The 19,772-nt window shown below is 36.7% G+C and overlaps 1 long non-coding RNA gene and 1 pseudogene across 1 annotated transcript; one reads left to right on the plus strand and one right to left on the minus strand.

Annotated features, from left to right (window-relative positions):
- Window positions 1-124: 124 nt before the first annotated feature.
- Window positions 125-17,947, plus strand: LOC136263540 (uncharacterized). Its single transcript, XR_010704686.1, has 2 exons — window positions 125-342; window positions 17,744-17,947. It is a non-coding gene; the product is annotated as an uncharacterized lncRNA (long non-coding RNA).
- LOC136263672 (COP9 signalosome complex subunit 3-like) lies at window positions 679-16,496 on the minus strand (annotated as a pseudogene).
- Window positions 17,948-19,772: the final 1,825 nt, after the last annotated feature.

Consider the following 19,772-nt stretch of genomic DNA (forward strand, 5'->3'; position numbering starts at 1 on the left):
GTGCACAGCTAGCCACGTGCTGCAATTTGCACTTTCACATAATAATCATATATACTAGTAAACAAAATTAATGATGTAATGCAACCAGATACTGTAGCTACACTTGTACCAGTTGCTAGTTACAATGTCAGGTGATGTTGCTAAAACCTGACCAGCTCCTTGCATTGTGACATGCCACTTAATGGAAGCCTGAACAACCGAAACCAAGAAGTCATTGTTATTATTATTAATACTTTACAATACAGTAAACGTATTGAGGGTTGTTATAAATGGAAACCATCCAAACAGGAAGTCAACCAACTTCACTGAGTCTACTACCAAAAAAAATCAACAAAATAATTGGTAAGTGGTACATACTTGCCTTGGTAGTACCATGCTGCACACGAGACACACAAATCTGCTGTATGCCATAGCCACAGCTTCCAATGAACAGGCAACATACACTGATGGCTTCGACTGTAGACACTTCAATAGATAAACCATTTTATTTGTAGAATTATTATGATGGACAAATGTGAAGATTCAAGTGAGTGTGGTTGTATGCAAAATATAGTGAAAGAAAATTGTAGCTGACAATAAGTACAGCGAGAAGCATGCAATGTTCTGTCATTCCTTCACTGCATGTTCATTGTCTTAATCACATGAAGCAGTGGATAACACTTCCTCAAGGATAACAACTTAGATATTGTACCTACATATGATATAATAATTAATATTTAGACTGTACAAATTTATGTACTAATCATGTGCACTTATATACTGTTGTTCACATTAATCCTTCATCCGTGTAGAAGGAATCATCTTCATATGTACTGGTGCCTCCGAGCATCTGCAGTTACACATCATAGTCAACATACAGATTAAGCACATACTCTCTGTATGAACTTCTGATCCACTGCTATTTGTTGATCAAATGATGCTACGTAGCTTCTTCTCAATCTCAATGCACTTTCTCATCTGAGTGAAACAAAATTGCATGCTAAGGGGATGATTTATGGTTTGTACTAAATACACTATGCAAGTTCAATGGTCCGACACCCTCAAAATGGAAAAGTTTTGCAAACCCAAATCTGAAAAATTTTATCTTCTAGCTGTAAGACCATACAGCATGACAGATTACATAATCATGCAATATGATAGTACTGTATAGTAGGGATTGTAAAGGTTTGCATTCCGGTCAAAAAGTCTATTGAAATCCAGCCTCACCTTTCATGTGGCTTTTTCTGAAATTGCCACTTTACTTGACATTGCGTGCATTTAGACATGCAATTAGTTTTAATGTCTGGTGCCATTCTTTCCTTTGATGCAGTATGCACGGGCTCACTAGTCATAAACATGTTACAAGTACAAGAAAAAAATTGGAAGTATACTTGCAGGTATAAACAACTAGGGCTGCGGCGGCACTTGTGGGCTCCTGGCTATACCAATACCACATTTTACATCCAATACTAATATCTAATATTTATTGTCTATTTCCGATACAGGTTTTCTAATGAACCGATACCATATACACAGCTGATACTTCAAAGTCGAACTGATATGCATTACAGAATATAGAGTATGTAGGATGATCACTATGGCTGCATAAAAGTTACTATAATTAATATTTTTGTCGGTGCAAATCACAGAACAAAAAAAATCAACCACCTTACAACCAAAAAGGTCGTGCAAAAAACCCTCAGAAGAGAAAAAAAGTTAACCGACCTAGGACTCGAACCCAGGCCAAGATATTAGGTATGGACTGCTAGGCTAAGAAATTAAAAACTGAGTCACTTGACCATTATGATACTTTTCATGGTACTGATACTACTTTTAACAGTGAATGTAACTCAAGTGAAATATTTTGCAATTGACCGATACCGATACTCATAATATTGGAATCGATACCGATATAATATCAGCCCTATAAACAACCTCCCTTGTTTCGATACATTTCATTTCTATGATCCTTAAAATCCTAATCTTCCCCTTTGAAATTTTCTTTGAAATTGTTGTATACTTGTAACTTTTGATATGGAGCGGAATGAATTGCAGGAGCAGATAATGGATGCAAGGAATCGACATCCATCCACAGTCACCACAATATGCGGTGCTGCCACAAGTAGCACTTATAAGGTTCTGTTGCACTGATCTGAAATAAGTTGAGTGAAAAAAACACACACAATTGCTTGTGTGTTTTAAGTTCAGAATGAGAGAATAACTATAGTGCTACACAGACTGTAACATAGTTGAATACACACTACACAAACATGGGCATTATCAGGAATGCCATAACTGCTCTAATAACAAATGTGACCATCTCAGCAAAAACCCATTCTAGTTTGCACAACTTCCGAATTCTTTTTATTTTCTCAACATTATCTGCATTGTTCGAGGAATGGTTCACCAAAGTTTTATGGTGAGTAGTTTTGGGATTACAACGCTAGACAGTAGGAAGAGCAAGGAAATCGATTTGTACAGTGACTATACTAAAATAAACTACAGGTGTTTACATTTGCAGCCATAACTTCTGTTTGGATTAGTGTACAGAGTTGGGATTTGGCGTACGATGTTCACCATGGATTAGCAGATCGACCAAAGTTTAGTTCGCCCAACAGTTACTCGCACATAGGCGTATGAAGGCAATTTTTGAAGAAACGGCAACGATTTGTTTATGTCTACTGCATTGTAAACAAATGCATGTGACGCGCAAACCATTGGGGCTACAGAAATTAAACAAAGATTTTCAAACTCCCCATGAGTCGGCGAATAAGATGGTGTATATGTTTAATTGATTTGAGTCTTCCTTCTCTGAGTAATGGCTCAATTAATGTAACACGTGTAATTTCACCAATTTTTTTAAATTTCATTTTTCTCAAAATGCATGCTTGTGCAAACTAGGTAGGTTTTCACTTAGACGGTCACAAATTTGCACTATGTACTTCAGCTAGTTTCTCAAATTTACTATTGCACTCAAATGTCTACAGCAAATTTATTCATGTACATTCATAATTGGTAGTTTATTAGCATGTCCCTACTACTCCATAAATAGACCTCCATAACTGCTTGTCCCACTACACTGTAGTAGACAATTTGTTTTTTAGGCTCCCTGGCTCATGCTAAGTACCCTATTATAGGCACATCCTTTTGTGGACATTCTCCAGTGTCAAATTATAAACTACCACTGAATTGATACTTATTGAATCACACATGTACGTAGCAAACAGACCATGCTCTAGGGAATGGCTTGTAAGATGTATAATTGTCTGGTCATCAATTATAGTGGTTGTAATTGCACACGCTCATGTGGTTTTAGCACTGATTTACTGTAACAAGTGACATCACTCAAACTATTTTTGATGTCTGTCCCCAGCTTCCACCACTTAAACAAGCCATCCAAGATTCCATTTCCTTATTAGCACATTTTACGATGACAAGACCTTGCTTTGCCCAGGTTCTGGTACCATTACAGATTTTTCCCTGGCTGGCCGTCTAAAGTGTGGCCAAAGACTCATCTACTACAAATGCTTATTGGAGAAAATCACTGAGGCTATTAACTGACAAGCTGAAACTACAACTCATAAGCATTCAAGGGAATATAAAGTGTCTTTTTGATATAAGGATTCTCATCCTAATGCATGAAGCTACTTCTATTCCAGTGTGTGGTGGTAAATCACGGAAAGTAAATATGGCATGCCAGCAACTAGTAAATTCTATTCTCACTTCTTCATCGATATAATCTGCGATCAGTGGTCCATTGTATTTCTCTGGGTTGTCATGGAAAGATACCATCCCATTGCCGTGGTCAATGGTTGCAAAAATTTCATTGCTTTCAATCTAACAAGGAAACAGCCTTATATTAGAAACCATACAAAGATTTCTTACCATCGTTAAAGTGTACTTCTCTGCCTGTCGGACATCTTGTAATTTTAATCTGCTAGTCATATCTGACAATGATAATGTTAAAAATGTTTAAAGGAAGCAACTACTTGAACTCTAATTGTACTTGACATTTGATACCCACCTTAGTCAGCTTCTGAACATTTCTATGGTATAGTTAGTGAAGCCAATACACACTTAGCCAATACATGCTTGGCCAATCCTAAATTGTTATCCCATAATGCAGTATTCATTAACCACACAAGTTTTTTAATATATTTCACTTACCCTAGTTAGTGGTTCAGTATATTTATCAATCACTGCAGTCACCTTGCTCACTTCATAACTTGAGTAGACTTTAGCAATCTCATTGTACATCTCACACAGAGGCTAAACAGTGAACACATACTGTACGTATGTTAGTAATGCCTAGAAAGGGTAATTTTAATGGCCGGTGTGTTTGGAAATCCTCACAATTGTCAAAATTTCCACCCTTACAAAAAATTTTATCTCGCCAAAATTAATCCCACCAAAATATAACCCTACCATAGTTTTAAGCTGTTGTGTGCATGAAAAGTTCAATATTATGTTAAGTATAGCTTTGCTAACTGTTAAGTATTCCTTTGTACACTGTACGTAGCTTTGCTAACGCTATCTCTATTTACTATTACAGAAAACAAGAAATCTCACATACATGTGTTATAAATTGCACATACAGTACTTGAAACAACAACACACCTTTACATATCTGTCAACTACATGAGAAGTTTATTTAGGAAGTGCAGGAACCTATGGGTGGCAGGTTACAAATAATACATAATGGTGTTTAGTTTACTGCTAAATACCTTCTTTCCTTGTTTAAGCAGTGAAACCAGAACATATTTCTTGTAAGCTTCTAGCATGATGGCACTTATGGCTGATGCAGGAGTAGAAAGACACTGTGGTAAATAAATAGCAACATAGCTTCATTACCATTCAAAAGTGTAATAATATAGTAAGCCAGTTTACCCAATTCAACCCCACTACTTCAAGTGTGTAAACTGTTCTTGTAACAATGCTCATACATAGAACATTTGTGTAGATTAAATCGATGTGTAGTACAACTGGATGCCAATGTTTGTTTAAAGATTAATACAGATAGTAAATGCTTCGCAGAATCTACTGTTGTTGTTAAGATTGCACCAAGCAAGGCTAACTCCACTTGCCCTTCCAAAAATAATCATTAAAGTAGGCCAATACTCTATTCTAGACCAGCCATATAAGACTATGAACTTTGACACATTTAATGTTTGTACCATACTCCACATACTCTGGGCATGTCTTTTCTTTTGCATGTGCAGTTTTCATGGCTTTGTGCGCATGACTATTAAGCATTTGTGACATAGCCCACAGAAAGTACAAAGTTTCCTACAGTGCAGTCATGTTGTTTAATTGTTACCAATTAATTAACCTTTGACCCATATAATATTATCCACTTTACCTACAATAGTATTGGTTTAGTTTCCATGGCATCATACCTACATCAAGTGGGCGTATGTATAAACTTGGCTGAATGTGGGGGTGTCCGAGTAGATCTGGCTCTGTCGGGTACAGGAAGCTCAAGATACTTTAAAAGAGCAGTTAACCATTACTCTAACATAACAGTCAGTTAGTGAAACCTTGACACCATGTATTTTAGTATGTTAAAAACACATCCTTGTTCTTGTTGTTTAACTTATGGTACATACTTAAATTAGAAAATGGTATGTTAGCAATGCTTTGAAGCTTGATTAAAGTTTCTTATTCACGAAGAGACTCCACCACAAGTCTCTTAGTACTAAGAGACTCGCGGCTAACCATGTTAGTTAATTAGTTATCCACACCAAGAATTTATTGTTAAACAATAGCACAACCAAACCAGCATGTTCTTCACCACCCTATTCCGGTGCCACAGAAGGTTAACTGGAGTGCCTAGGCAGGCATTGGTGTCTTACTTTCCTATATAGAAAATGGGCTGCGTTGCCTAGCAACACGACAAGCCAGCGCCATTATACAGTAATTTTGCTAGCTGTCTTTCTCCACTTTTACTTTGTTTACATGAGGAACGGTGACGCCAATCCATTGATTCTCTCTCGTGGTATAGACTTGCCTTGAATAGTTGCAAGGTACTCCGCATCTAGTCAAGCGTCTAGTACCTACACCAATCACGATACAACCTTACAGTAGCTACTGTCACTAATTTTTCAATTTCTCTTACTCAAACTGATGCAATTCTTGTTGATAGCAGTGTGTATCACCAATAAAAGTGCCGTTTCAGCAACTAATCCTTGAGAGGAAAGTAATTTAACCTTCCCATGCAGCCTTGTGCGTGACACCGTCACTAGCAATGGAACGAGGCATAGCTACGATGTCCTTTTTACTGTTGGCAGACCATTTTCTAAAACAGTAAGACACTCCAAACTAGCACCTTCAAAGTATAAACGTCCTCGGAGTCGGTGTTAGAATGACGCTCGGCTCCGCCTTGGTTTTCATTGTGTCATTCTAACACCTCCTCCTCAGACATTTATACTTCGAAGATGCTAGTTTGGAGTGTCTTACTATAACGAAGAAGCATCCATCATGGGCATCAAGGTTTTATTCCTGTCCTATTTCCTGGCTAAAAGTTATAGGTACAAAATATTGTTCACGTAATCGTGTTAACACTTTATTAGAATGTGTCCATCCACTATGTTTGATTGTGCAACAATATCACGTGATAAGGTACATAGATTATCTATACCAACTCAGTTCAACTCTTGTAAACACAATAGAGCTTCAAACTTCAATAACTATCTATCACAATGGCTTGGTGTATGGTGATTTCAGGGATATACACTAATACAAATGGGACCATGAGCAAGTAGCATTATCAAGGTGTCCTTATTAGTGAGGTGTCACGATTTCAGGGTAAATGTGCATACACTAGAGACCATGGACAAATGTATTAGGTAGTATTAGTAGATTTAACAGGGAAGAAATAAAGTTGATATCTGATATTAACCCTTAAACCCACAGCAGTTCTAAAATACACAAGCACTGAAAACGCATTGTCCAGTAAACTGAGTTATACTGTTAAAGCTATCTAAAACTACAAACATCTTTTTACTCACCGTGAAATTTTGGTTTAAATGGTCCCATCCTACATCCAGCCTGCTGTACCTTAAACACTACAAAAGAAGTATCTCTTATGGATAAAAGGCCATATCTTGACCTTACAGTGTACTTCGGCCTATCAACTTTCTCTTGATGTCATGTTGTTGCTTGTCACGTAATGACAATTTTGTTGATATACAGATATCATGTGAGCTATTAAATGGCCGACAAGCACAGTGACAATACGAATGTGAAAGAAATCAAAATGATCAATGCTTCATAGCGAATAAGTTCTTTGTGTATGTTAAAACTTTATACAGTTAGATAACTTGAAATTAATAAAATCTGTATTTCTAAGAGACTGGATGAGATATGCCTGTTTGAAACCATGTATATAAATTGGCATAAAGTATTGTGCGCTTAAGTTAGTTTTAAAAATCAAATCCAGTTTTCTGGACTATGTGGGTTTAAGGGTTCGGTTTTCCTTAGTTCTGCTCAAACTAGACATGACTTAATGATAGGAAGAGGGAAAGGAGAATTCTATTCTTGAAACACTTGGCTTGCTGAAAATACTATTAATATTTACAAATGATTCTCATTATTTCAAATTAAATACGATGAGAGGGACCTCTTGTGGAAAAGGTTTGAGAATGGTCTATCAAGGAATCCCTATTGATTTGTGATTTGGGAGACAATCAATTATGTGAGCAACGTAGCTATAATGTAGGTTTCCTGTTAAACCTGCAGTTTGGTCTGGGTAAAGTTACATTTTGGGAACATGTCTGTTTCACTCACCAGAAACAAACATTACATCTGTTATTTGGCAATTATGTTTGCAGCAACAATTAGAATGAAAGAACTAAATTGCTTTAAGCAATAAGTAATACAGTGGAACTTCTCTATTATGGACAATTTGGGACCGGGAATATTTGCTGTAAGATAAGAGTTTTCCTCTCTCAGAGGTAAAAACAGCACTGTTGGGACCAAAATGTTGTCCTTATTATGGAGGGGTAATATTCTACTACGTCCTTAGTTAGGGGAGTTTGTTAAGAGTAGTTCAACTACATCCTATGGCTCCAAGTTATACCCAGATAATAAGATAATACAACAACATGATGGCCTGTGTAACAAGATAATCTACATTTCAGCCTTAATTGTGGTATTGCAATACCCTATACTTCTTGTGGTTTCTGTAAATGCACACAATCACATACCACAATGCCCACCAGTCATGCCACAGGAAGCCACAAAACACATACACTCAGGTACACACAGGTACACACATGCAACAGCAACTGGATTGGAAAAGCATGCACAAGCACACGCATGTACATGTATTGGTTATGTGGTACAACACACAACAATAACTTGCAAGTGCCAGGGCCTAGAACATTGGCACATGCACGACACCAACAGTGACCTGTCTGCAAAAATAATTTATACTCCTACCAAGTCTAGTAACTTCTTGCGTGCTTGACTAAATCAACTAAAAATTACACCAACATTTAGTGACATCTAGTACCAAATTTTAGATTGCTATCTCATTCACAACTCAAATGTATGCAATTGGTGGTAACAGTTTTGTACACAGTCAGTTGTCACCTGACAACAAACTCACCACTGTGAAAAACAAAACTGCTCTCTGGTAGTTTCTAACCAGTGTATACACCATTCTACCATAGTAATAATAACACATGATGTGCTCACTGCTCTCAGATGAAGAACCCTGGGTATTTCAAGCATGCGTCTGACTGTTACAGATAAGTTCAGTTTATCTTACTTCAAGTATGAAGTCATCAATATCATGGTCAGGCAACACAGGTCTCTCACACTTTGCCGCCAAACACAACTTTTAAAAAAAGACACAAAGCAATTCAATTGATACAGAAAAAGCATGGACTCTGGTTATTGGTATAGCACCAAACATATACTTGCACTAAACAACACCTTTTTGTTAACACAAATCGTTTCTGTAAACTCGTGCTACTGTACATAGAACAGTAGCAGAAGACAATAGAATAAACCATCACAGTAGACTTGATTCCCTTGCCAGGCACATGTCTAACAAATGTAATAACAATACATAGCTCCTCAGGATTGTCGTTTTCTCTACTACAGCAAATGTTTTGCTGATCAGCGGCAAACAACCAATTTAATTTTAAAAAGTAAGTGGGCACGAATAAATAGCAGAAGCCCCTAGCGGACATTTATAAACACATATGAGCTTTAACAACTATAGTAGACTTCTCAAATAATTTCTCTGAACATTATTTTAGCAAGTGAACCATATATACATACAGTGTTAGCTACTGTTTTGCATAAAGTTTTTACAGTACTATCAAGAGTCCATAATAGAACTATTATGGATTCTCGCCATATCTGTCCAAGCAATAAAAGTTAAATTATTAATGAGCCATGAACAAAAACAAAAAGGGTCAGAGTACAAATATGAAGTTTGAAACAACCAAGCTGAGATACCCTGTCTGTGCAAGCACACTTTTCAACTCACACACTGACAAACACCAAATTCTTTTGTAAAGAATAATTTTAGTGATGGTATTTACAATTCAAGAACAATAAAGCTGAGATTATATCTTTTTGTCTAGTTTATGTACAGTATACAATATGTAGGGTCCTTCAAGAAGTGATTCCTTTGTGCTGTTTAATAGCAGTTTACCTGTGCTAGGTCAGCGTGAAGGCTGGTCAACTTAGTGGGAGAACTTCGGTACTTGTCAACAGCCATTTTTCAGTACATTGATGGCACAGAATTCTTTACCCTGCTTTACCGCAACCTTGGTGAACTGACGGTACAAACTGGCAACTAAACAAAATAAAAACAAAAATTTTAAAGAAAGTCCAGGCCTTTAAGATACGCATACAACTGTGTACTACACAAGAATGTATGTGATGGTCACGGCAACTTCAGGGATTGTTTATATTGGAAAAACTTTTTCTAATTTATACTTTTATAAAAAGGATACTATAGCCAAGATTATAGCCAAGATCATATTACAACTACTCAAAATATTCTTGACAACAATTTTGAAGGAATCCCATGGCAGACAGTAAAGTCATGATCCCAAACTATAAACAGTGAAGTCATCACTACAAGAAGTTGTAAATATATTTTACAATGAAAACAATAATACAGCATCGTCTGGTAGTCATAGATACCACTGTGACTTAATATTTCATCATATCATAGCCCACAACCTCATTAGGACATCATCACATTAATTTATAGAAAACCACAAAACAAATTACCCTAAGGCATTGTTATATACCATACCTGTGGTTGAGATCAAAAGCACTATGCTGTGGTGTACAAGTGATATACCACGCTTTGTGGCTACGCTTACCATCTATGGTGTAACTTCATACATTCCACGAAATCCTTATCTAAACAGTAAACAAGTCTCTAATAACAAGTGCTTCAATCAATCAACAATTATTTACCTGAGCAAGGAGAAGGATTCTTGTCTCCTTTGTGGATAACTCAGTAATTACGACTAGGTGGGCATGGCACCACTAAAGAGTCTAAATGTTTGATCTATCAAGGATTTCTACTGATTTCGATCTCCAACCGGTGCTGTTTCACTATAAATTACTATCTATCATTGTTTCATCTACTGGGGTGTAGAATATAACAGATATAACACGATTATTTGGGACATGACTAAATATATGCACTCTCCCTCGAGCGCTGTGCACTCTCGGGAGGTTGTGTGTATATTTTAGTCATACAGTGTATCCCTTGAAAGCGTGTTATAACTATAAAATGGCATCATGCTATCTTTACAAAGGATCTAGAAATCATCAAGACATCAATAACCTAGCCATGGTAGGGAGCAACTCAATCCACTTTAGAACTACTCTAAATGTCTGCTGTATGTTTAATTGTGAAACAATTTATGTCCATTTTATGAAATAAGTCACAACCATTGTATCACGCATTGAAAATTTGCCTAGACGTCAGTTGGGCACTCACGCTTATGTAAGAAATTTATTATCTAATTTTGGCAGCTTCAGGTGTAATACATTGGCTATTTGCTAAGCATACAAATTTTTGGGTCATAGTTCCAAAAAATATTTCAACTTGGTACCTTTTCAAAGGGGTACCTAAATAAATAAAGCTTGAGGAATGTTTGAATGTAAAGGTATGAGTAAGGGCTTTTACATGTACAAAACAAAAAAACGTCACAATGTAGGACTCGACTTACCAGTAGTACTCTGCGATATATCGGTAATACCATTTATCGTGATAAATTATCATAACCGATTATCATATCATGACAGCCTTTGATAACCGATATATCAAAATACCGGTATATCGATGAATACCGGTATAGGATTACTTTTAACCCAGCCTTTGGCATTTAATTAGCCAATTTGTTGATGGTTTAGCAGATACGCCCTAAACAAAAACTTGAGGTTGTCACATTACAACACATGCTTACTTATACCAAGAGTTAATAATAGTGGAGGGGAGAGTGTCTAACGCTGTATAGGGCTGCATAAAATGAGCGCGTGGGAGCTAAAGGGCTTCACCACGGATAATCTCGTGTTTAGTCGCATTCTCTACACTTGACAACTAGAACCAATCATCACTTTTGTCAGGTCACATCAACGATGCTGCACAAGTTCATGAACACTAGAATCGATATTTGGGAAGTGCTGATAGTGGTATTTGGTTCCAACATGGCAGACCAGGTAACACCACATCACGTCTTCGAACGACGGTTTTCCTACTTCCCATCGAGATGATGTTTCTTCTTCCACTAGAATCTGTTTTCCACTCTCACGGGTACCGCCACAATTTGATATCTTCGACTGAGAACCATGAACGGACGTCATTTTATAACACTCGCTTCTCACGTGAACTGCTATCGATACACTCTTTTCTGAATGAGTATTGCGCCAGCCGCGTAACCATAATTGAATGCGTTAACACGTCGCTTGTTAAGCCCTTTAGCTCAAACGCGCTCATTTTATACAGCCCTATAGAGCGTTAGACACTCTCCCCTCCACTATTATTAACTCCTGCTTATACTGATACTGCTTCATGCTAGGCCCAAGAGATGATGCAATAGTTACAATAACAAGTTAACTATATACCGATATACCGCGATATTTTCCTGTTACTAATACCATGTATTCAAATTTCAATACCGCCGAGCTCTACTTACCAGGTACGAAATAAAGATTCCATTTTCCCATACATCATAAGATGAGCAAACCACAAACATTGGTGAGTGTATCATAGTCAGTGTTGGGAGTAACGCGTTACTTATACGTAATATTATTACTTTTGTGGTAACTAAGTAATATAACGAAATACGCTATAAAAACGGGTAATATAACTCAAGTTACTTTACTTACAAATGTAACGCGTTACCTAAGTAATATAGTTACTGTAACGAGCCTAATATTATGTAATATTATTACTACAAGTAACGAAGTTACTAATCTCGTTAGTTATCCTCTGAGTAATGCCTAGCCACAACGAAGTAACGAGGCCTACTGAATAAAGCTTATTCACCAGCTTCTTACTTATAGCCAAGATTTGCACATTGTTCAACAACGCAATCATGTCACGTGATAAAGTGGTAGTTTCACACGTGACAGCTTAAGGCTGTGGACACAAAGTAATATAATATGTAATATTATTATAGTTACTTTATTTTATGGGTAATATGTAACTGTAACTAAATAGTTCTGTTGCAAGCAATATGTAATATGTAACTAGTTACTTTTACAAAGTAACTTGCCCAACACTGATCATAGTGTAGCCGCTACATCTCTGACTCTGATTTGCCGTGGACAGTGTAGCCACAAGAACTACATTGCAGAGGGCCCAAGCTGACCTATCACTTATCCCATGTCATATAAACACAAGTATAAAATAAACCATACAGATGCTAACAACATCTGAGCGAGTTGAGTTGCATAGAGGTGTGCATGGGCTATACGTATGTTGTGTTGTGTTTTGGTATTTTGTAGGTGGAGAAGAACGAGCAACATTGTGCCAAATTGAATTAAAAATTGCTATAGTAAAGGGTAAAATATGTAGTAGCTATTACTGACACACTTCACATTTAATTACTTGCAATGAATCCATATGCACATGAAATTTGGCGTAATGAACGTATGTACCAGCCTTATATGGAAGCATTTTTAAGTTATCCATGTTTTCTTGTAATTGTCCGTGAATGAGACATATGTACCATCAACTCACTAGTTTGGGGCTTGCTCAGGCTCATCCTAACAAAGCCAACCAGTCACTCCTAGTGCGAAACATGTAACATAGGACTCTTTTAGCCGGTAACCATAGAGATGAAATGGTGGTGAAGAGAGGATCAAATCAGGCAACAAACTATATATTATGTAGATTAAAAATATTTAAATGTGACGTTATTAGTCAGAGATACTGTAGCTTGTAACCCACACACTATTAAAATGAAAATATTCACATGCTCCAGAATATGGGGATAACATCCAATGATTGGCTTCTCTGATATGAAAAACAACACGAGCTATGATGTCAATCCCCCAGTACATATACCATACTCTAGCTACGAATATCTTCCAATACTCCCAGTCATTCTACCTTCACTTGCAAACAACTTGTTCTTTCAGCTAAAATCCCACACAGAAAAGCCACTTCGAACCTCTATAACCGACACCTTATCAATTGTATAATTTTACCTACCTCACTGCAGGGGCGTAGGAAGACATTTAACTTATGGGTGCCGAAAAAAAAAAGAAAAAAAAAGGTCTCAAGCTGATAGCAATAGCAATGGCTGCATAATATTCTACAATATTTATAACTACATAGTTGACTACACTATTCTAAATGAATACTGTGACTGCTTTATTAGAGTTATTGACTGCTCTATTAGAGTATCTCGATCGTTTCAGTAATATATAGTACAGTGTACTGACACCCGTTAGTTACGCCACTGGAAATATTTATGGGTGCCCAAGCACCCATGGCACTCATGCTTCCTACACCCCTGCATTAAAATGTTGGAGTCAAACCTGTTGGGACTAAAATATTTCTTTCCTGTGTAAACGCATCCTCAACTTGTAAAGAGAAATTTTACTGTGCCTTATTTCAGAAAAGGTATTTCAATACTATTGCAAAACCAAAACCCTTCATCAAAATTTATGCCAGCAATAAATAGTATACACCGTACAGTGGGAAATTTTTGAAAAGTTAAAATCAAAAATAACAATGCATTTATGAAAATATTTTTTTTGTAATTTATCAGAAATAGCTATAGCTAGCTACAAAGTAGGGCTGAGTGATACTACCGTTTTAGCGATATATCGCGATATTTTGAAAGTATCGATATCGCGATATTTTGTTATTGACTATCGTGATACCATGCCTGTACATTATTGTCATTAAAAATCCATTTGTTATGCTGTACTAGGCTCAAGAATCCTTGCTAGTCATAACCTGGTTACCCCTGCAGAGAGGTGTGAACACCATAACATAACCTCAAAGCATGTGTTACAATAACTGTTACTGTAAACAAGGATGATAGTGGCTAGTTTGATGCTACTTTTAAAGACTTCCTGCAGGAATACTGACGAATACACTATGTAGCACCAGCTATGATTGACTTATTTGTAAGTATCGTGAACTATTCAGTATCGTGAATAGTGGCTTTAGTATTGATCGTGATACTAAAATGGCAGTATCGCTCAGCCCTACTACAAAGACCAATAGAAGTGATAATCAAAAGAAAATATGCACATTTTCAGTTGAGTTAACCTCATGAGCTAGGCACTGGGCCACAAGAAACTAGCACAAGCGAGCACAAGTGACATCATGAGTCTTGAAACTTAAGAGCCCGAGAGAATCATTATCCTAGCCTGAGTGAAATGACCAGGAAAAACAGCAAATATTTAGAGGGCTGAAAAAATGCCATGGCTCAATCCACATGCCACTGGATTAAGACCAAAGTCTGCCAAACAACATGGTTCAAGTATGACGGAAGAGGTAGCTAAACACAATTCTACCAAAGCCAGATGGGCCTTTATCAATATATATGCTGAACAATCCTATACATGATCAATGTAACCATTTTTTCAAAAATTTAACCTTTCGAAAATTTCCCGCTATACGGTTGTGTACTGTAGTGATTGTGTTACACGTATGAAGCAATACACGTATGAAGCAATATCACAACATCACATAGTTACACACAGTTATACACTCATCACATACAGTTATATACTCAGTTACACCTATCACATACAGCTACACACTCTTACACACTCATCACGTACAGGTCACTCTAGCATGTGATATTTGCTCTCCATCATAGAAGGTTCACCTGATCTAACAACAACTGAAACTCTCCAACTGATGACAAGTAAACTTTAGCACATCTGAATGAGAATGATAAGTGTTGAATTAAGGGTATATGTAGTATGTGTGGTGTGTTGGTTGTATAATTTGGTGCACTAGTACAGTGTCTTACAAGCTACCTGCAAACCAAAATCGCAAAGGCTAAATATGAGTATTTGTGCTAAAAAAACTATTTGAAAACGTCCAACCAGGTAGCGCAGACTGGTATTCTCTGTTTTCAATGAGGATCACTAATAGTCCACATGCAGTATAAGTGGAATGGCAGTCAGCCTCAGCCAATTTTTAGTGGCTGTGTGATCGAAATACAAAGAAATTATTCATGCATTATATAGTGTTTCTATACTTGTCTATAAGGCTTGTGCTAACCTCGAAATTAACTACAAGTTGTATTTTCAAATATTGATCCATAACTCCACATATTGCAACAATTTACACAGATTATTTGTGTCCAGTGTTAGAATTAATTATGGAAAACAGTCTTTGGCATACAGGGGCACGGCCATATGGGACAGCTTACCTAAAGTACTGTACATGTACAGTGTGCTAAAACTGTGAAAGATTTTTAAAAATCACATGGTATGTTGTAATTTTGTTTTGTTGTGTAAGTAGGTACTTAAATTGTATTGTTTTTTATTGTGCTCTCAGGGCATAGCTGAAAAACGGCCTTTTTGACTGATGCTATTTTCCCTGTTGAAAAAAAATGTACTGCAGATGCAGCATAAAATAGGACTTGCAATGATAGATTAGCCAGAGTTTATGCTAACTCATTGTGAGTGGAAATTTTATTAATAATCCCAGGTACCTGGGGTTATTGCTTTCACTACGCTTTAAGCTTTTATTCATTCTAATAAAATCGCACCACAACATCACGTGTTACAGTCTACTGGTATCTCCACTATACACCCGACACAGTTTGTAGATGTGTTGTTTTAGCAACTCACAATATGGCGAGAACTAAAGACTGCTGTGACACATCCAATGCTTCGATAAGGTTGTCCAAATTCTGCGAATCTTGCTTTGCCAACAGCTCCGAATTGTTTTGAAGGTGCTCGGCTAGAGCGCTAAAAGTTTTATCTTCAGAATGCTTTAGAACGTTCTTTGCCAGTTGATCCATCTTAGCGCATCAACCTAATTACTTTAAGAAATAAAATTATGTAGGCGCGTATTTAAAAAAGGCGAGGCCGATCTTGACTCGGATCTTGAAGTACAGATTCCTGGTATAATGTCTTGGCAGCCAACGCCATACGTGAGTATTGAGTGTATGTGTTGTGTTAGTTGTTAAATGTTGAACAGAAAAGCGCTTGGGGATAAATCGATGTATGTTTTGGGCATCTGTGACATAATGTTTTTTATCAAAAGCCTTAAAGCCCCTACAAATGCATTTAATATCACTGACTATATTAAATTCACTTCAGGAAACACACGATCAGGGTCTAGCTATAAACTGCAACACATAAGAAATACTAATGTTTCCAGCAGCAACTTCTATTTCAACACTAGAGACTCCCTCGTATATGGAATGTTTTACCAATAATAGATTACAATCTTAGCCTACCTACTATCAAGTACAAACTTACAAACTTTTTATGGAATCATTTTGAACTAAATTTTGATCCTGACTACACATGCACTTTTTTTTTGTCCCTGTAGTAATTGTAATAAGTCCCCCAAACCTCCCAACTTTGATCACCTGTAACCCTTGCTTTAAATGAGTTTTATATAATATAAGTAACTATAACTAATCTTAATAACTACTTATTCCTGGCCACTGGCACTGGATGCCAGTGGACCTTCAGCATACACTAGATTTTAAGGACTGCTAATGTTTATACTCTACGTATCTTGTTGTATGTATGCTGTAAAGCAAATAATAAATAAATAAAATTCTGTTGTTTCTGAGATTCGCTGCATGTAACACTGGTAGTGGTATTTCCTTTAAATCTGCATAAATACAGCAGGATTATTGTCTGTCTTGGGCTTCCTCCAGTGCCTACAAACAAAACACAGTCATTCTAGGTCACCACATAAACGTCCTCCCTTTATTTTTAGTAAACCCTGCAGGCTATTTAAATTTTGCTGACTCATGTATGAATAAGTTTTACTATGGCTGTCTGGTATAAATCTGCTTGAAAATGTGTTACCAAAGTGTAGTGGTATCTCTGATAAAGCTTAAAGGAAAAGAATCAGGCTTGATGTACATTTATGTTACATGGCAGGAGGATAAGCCATGTACAATAGAAGAGACCTGAGTCCGTTCCATATCAATTCATGTTTGTGTATGCATGGGGCTCAGTTGCTTGGTTTCAAGGCCAAACAACTCTACACACGCGCGCACACACATCATACTTATTATTTGTTTCTCACAACCCTTTTCCCTTGAAATATCTGACATAGAAATGGACAGCATTTTGGATGAAGACACCACAGTACCTAACACTGTAGAAATTCATAAGAAACCTCATAAGGAGATTGGGGATTGCTTGGAATAAAGAGGCCGAGGCTGTTGGTACATCCTCAAATTTGTTTGCAATAAAACATTTTTTGTGTATACTTTACAAACAATCTTGTACATCATTAACTTATGTATGATTGCCTTCAGCATCCCTGTAATGTAAATACGTATAAGTATACCTTGTTGGGTTATGTAGGTGCCAACCTGACTGAAAAATGTACCAGCATGTAACTGTGCCTAGGTTGAGCAACAGAGAATTGTTAGGAGTGGCACGAATAATACCACGTGCACACTTCTCAAGTGGGTTAATTTTTTGACAGAATTGATAACAACAATACATACATACATACATACATACACACACACACACACACACACACACATACATACATTCATTGCTAAAATGTGATCCTCAATCACATGCAACTGCAGAGCAGTGTGTTAAAGAACACCCATGTGGGCATGGCAAGAAGTAAAATGCAATACTGTATGCTAAGTTATAAAATTGTACAGTTTACTTCAGTTCGGGTCTGGAGATAGCCACTCACACTATCATATCCACTGAGAGGCTGTGATACAATTCTTTGTAGAGAATTGACTGTTCATAGTTACAGTCTACCCTACAGTTGCGACCGCCTTTCAGGCTTTCTATTATTTTGGTCGGAGTGTCATTCTTCGCGACGCTGTAACAGCAGAATCAGGTCAGACCGAAAAGTTTCTATTGTAGGCTAAAGTCTTTCACTGACTAAATCATTCTAATCCGACTTGGGGGGTCAATATTAATGCCTTTTATTCACAGTATTACTAAAAACCATCGCTTTCTGTGTATAAATACTTGTCAGCCACTGTTTAGAATAATACATATGGAAACTATCAATACTAAAAGCAGTTTAGTAAATTTTCGTAATGTTCATAATCATTTCTGTTACACAACCTCAGGTAGGAGCCCACTGCAGCCTGGCAAAAGAGATGGAATATATATAGAAAGACTTCAATACTGTCAAATTAGAAGGACTTGACTATAGCCAGTTTATAAGCAGCTGCGGGGCAGTCAACCAAACACAAGCAGACCTCAGTGCTGGTTATAAACAAACACCACAGTGATGATTTGGAGCATAATAGGTTAAATTTTTGATCACTGCAGCATAGCTAATTTAATAGGCTGGTGCTTATATAAGACCTGTATGGTCTATATTTATAAAGAGTATTCTACCATGTAAATTAAGAAACACACCATGTATGGTATAATCAAGAGTAAATAAAACAGAAAATAATAGCTAAAAGCAATGAAGGGGTATGCATAGCCAAAACCTGGGCCACAATAATTGTACACACCATTGATATGCTCTAATAGAACAGTCACCCTAATACAACAGTCAGGCAATTAAGTATTCAGCAATAGAAACTAATGCCTCACATTCAGAGAGTCTCCTGGATGGTATATGTTTTAGCAGAAACTATAAAATTCAAGATCTGGGTATCCTAATTAAGCATGCAATCATCTTAATTTTATAGTCAAATAAAATACTGCTGACATTACTCTCAGATTCAACAAAAATTTACCTGGGTGGCATGTCCCCAGATTCCCTAGCTTTGAATACTTCTTTTTAGTTTTTTGTCATATAAGTACCACTTAAATTGAATGGCCACCCTTTTATAAAACTGTTTTTTTTTCACATGTATATTATGTACTTCTTGAGGTGTGCCATATAGCTATAATTATTTGGAAACCAGCCATTTTAGTGCAAAACAATCCTTAAAGTATGCCATCTTGAGATAGATTTTACCATCTGGTAAAAAGAATTTTCACACTAACATTTGTTAACTCTTAATTTCTGGATTCAGACTTCTAAATGCTGCAACTTGAAAACAATTTTATTGCCTTGCACAGTTATGCACACATAAAAACTAAATCATAAAGTGCAACAAAAATTAAATTTTGTGTGCATACCATAGTTCGCTTTATTTTCG

The sequence above is a fragment of the Dysidea avara genome, chromosome 8 (genome assembly GCF_963678975.1).
Source record: "Dysidea avara chromosome 8, odDysAvar1.4, whole genome shotgun sequence".
Classification (NCBI taxonomy): domain Eukaryota; kingdom Metazoa; phylum Porifera; class Demospongiae; order Dictyoceratida; family Dysideidae; genus Dysidea; species Dysidea avara.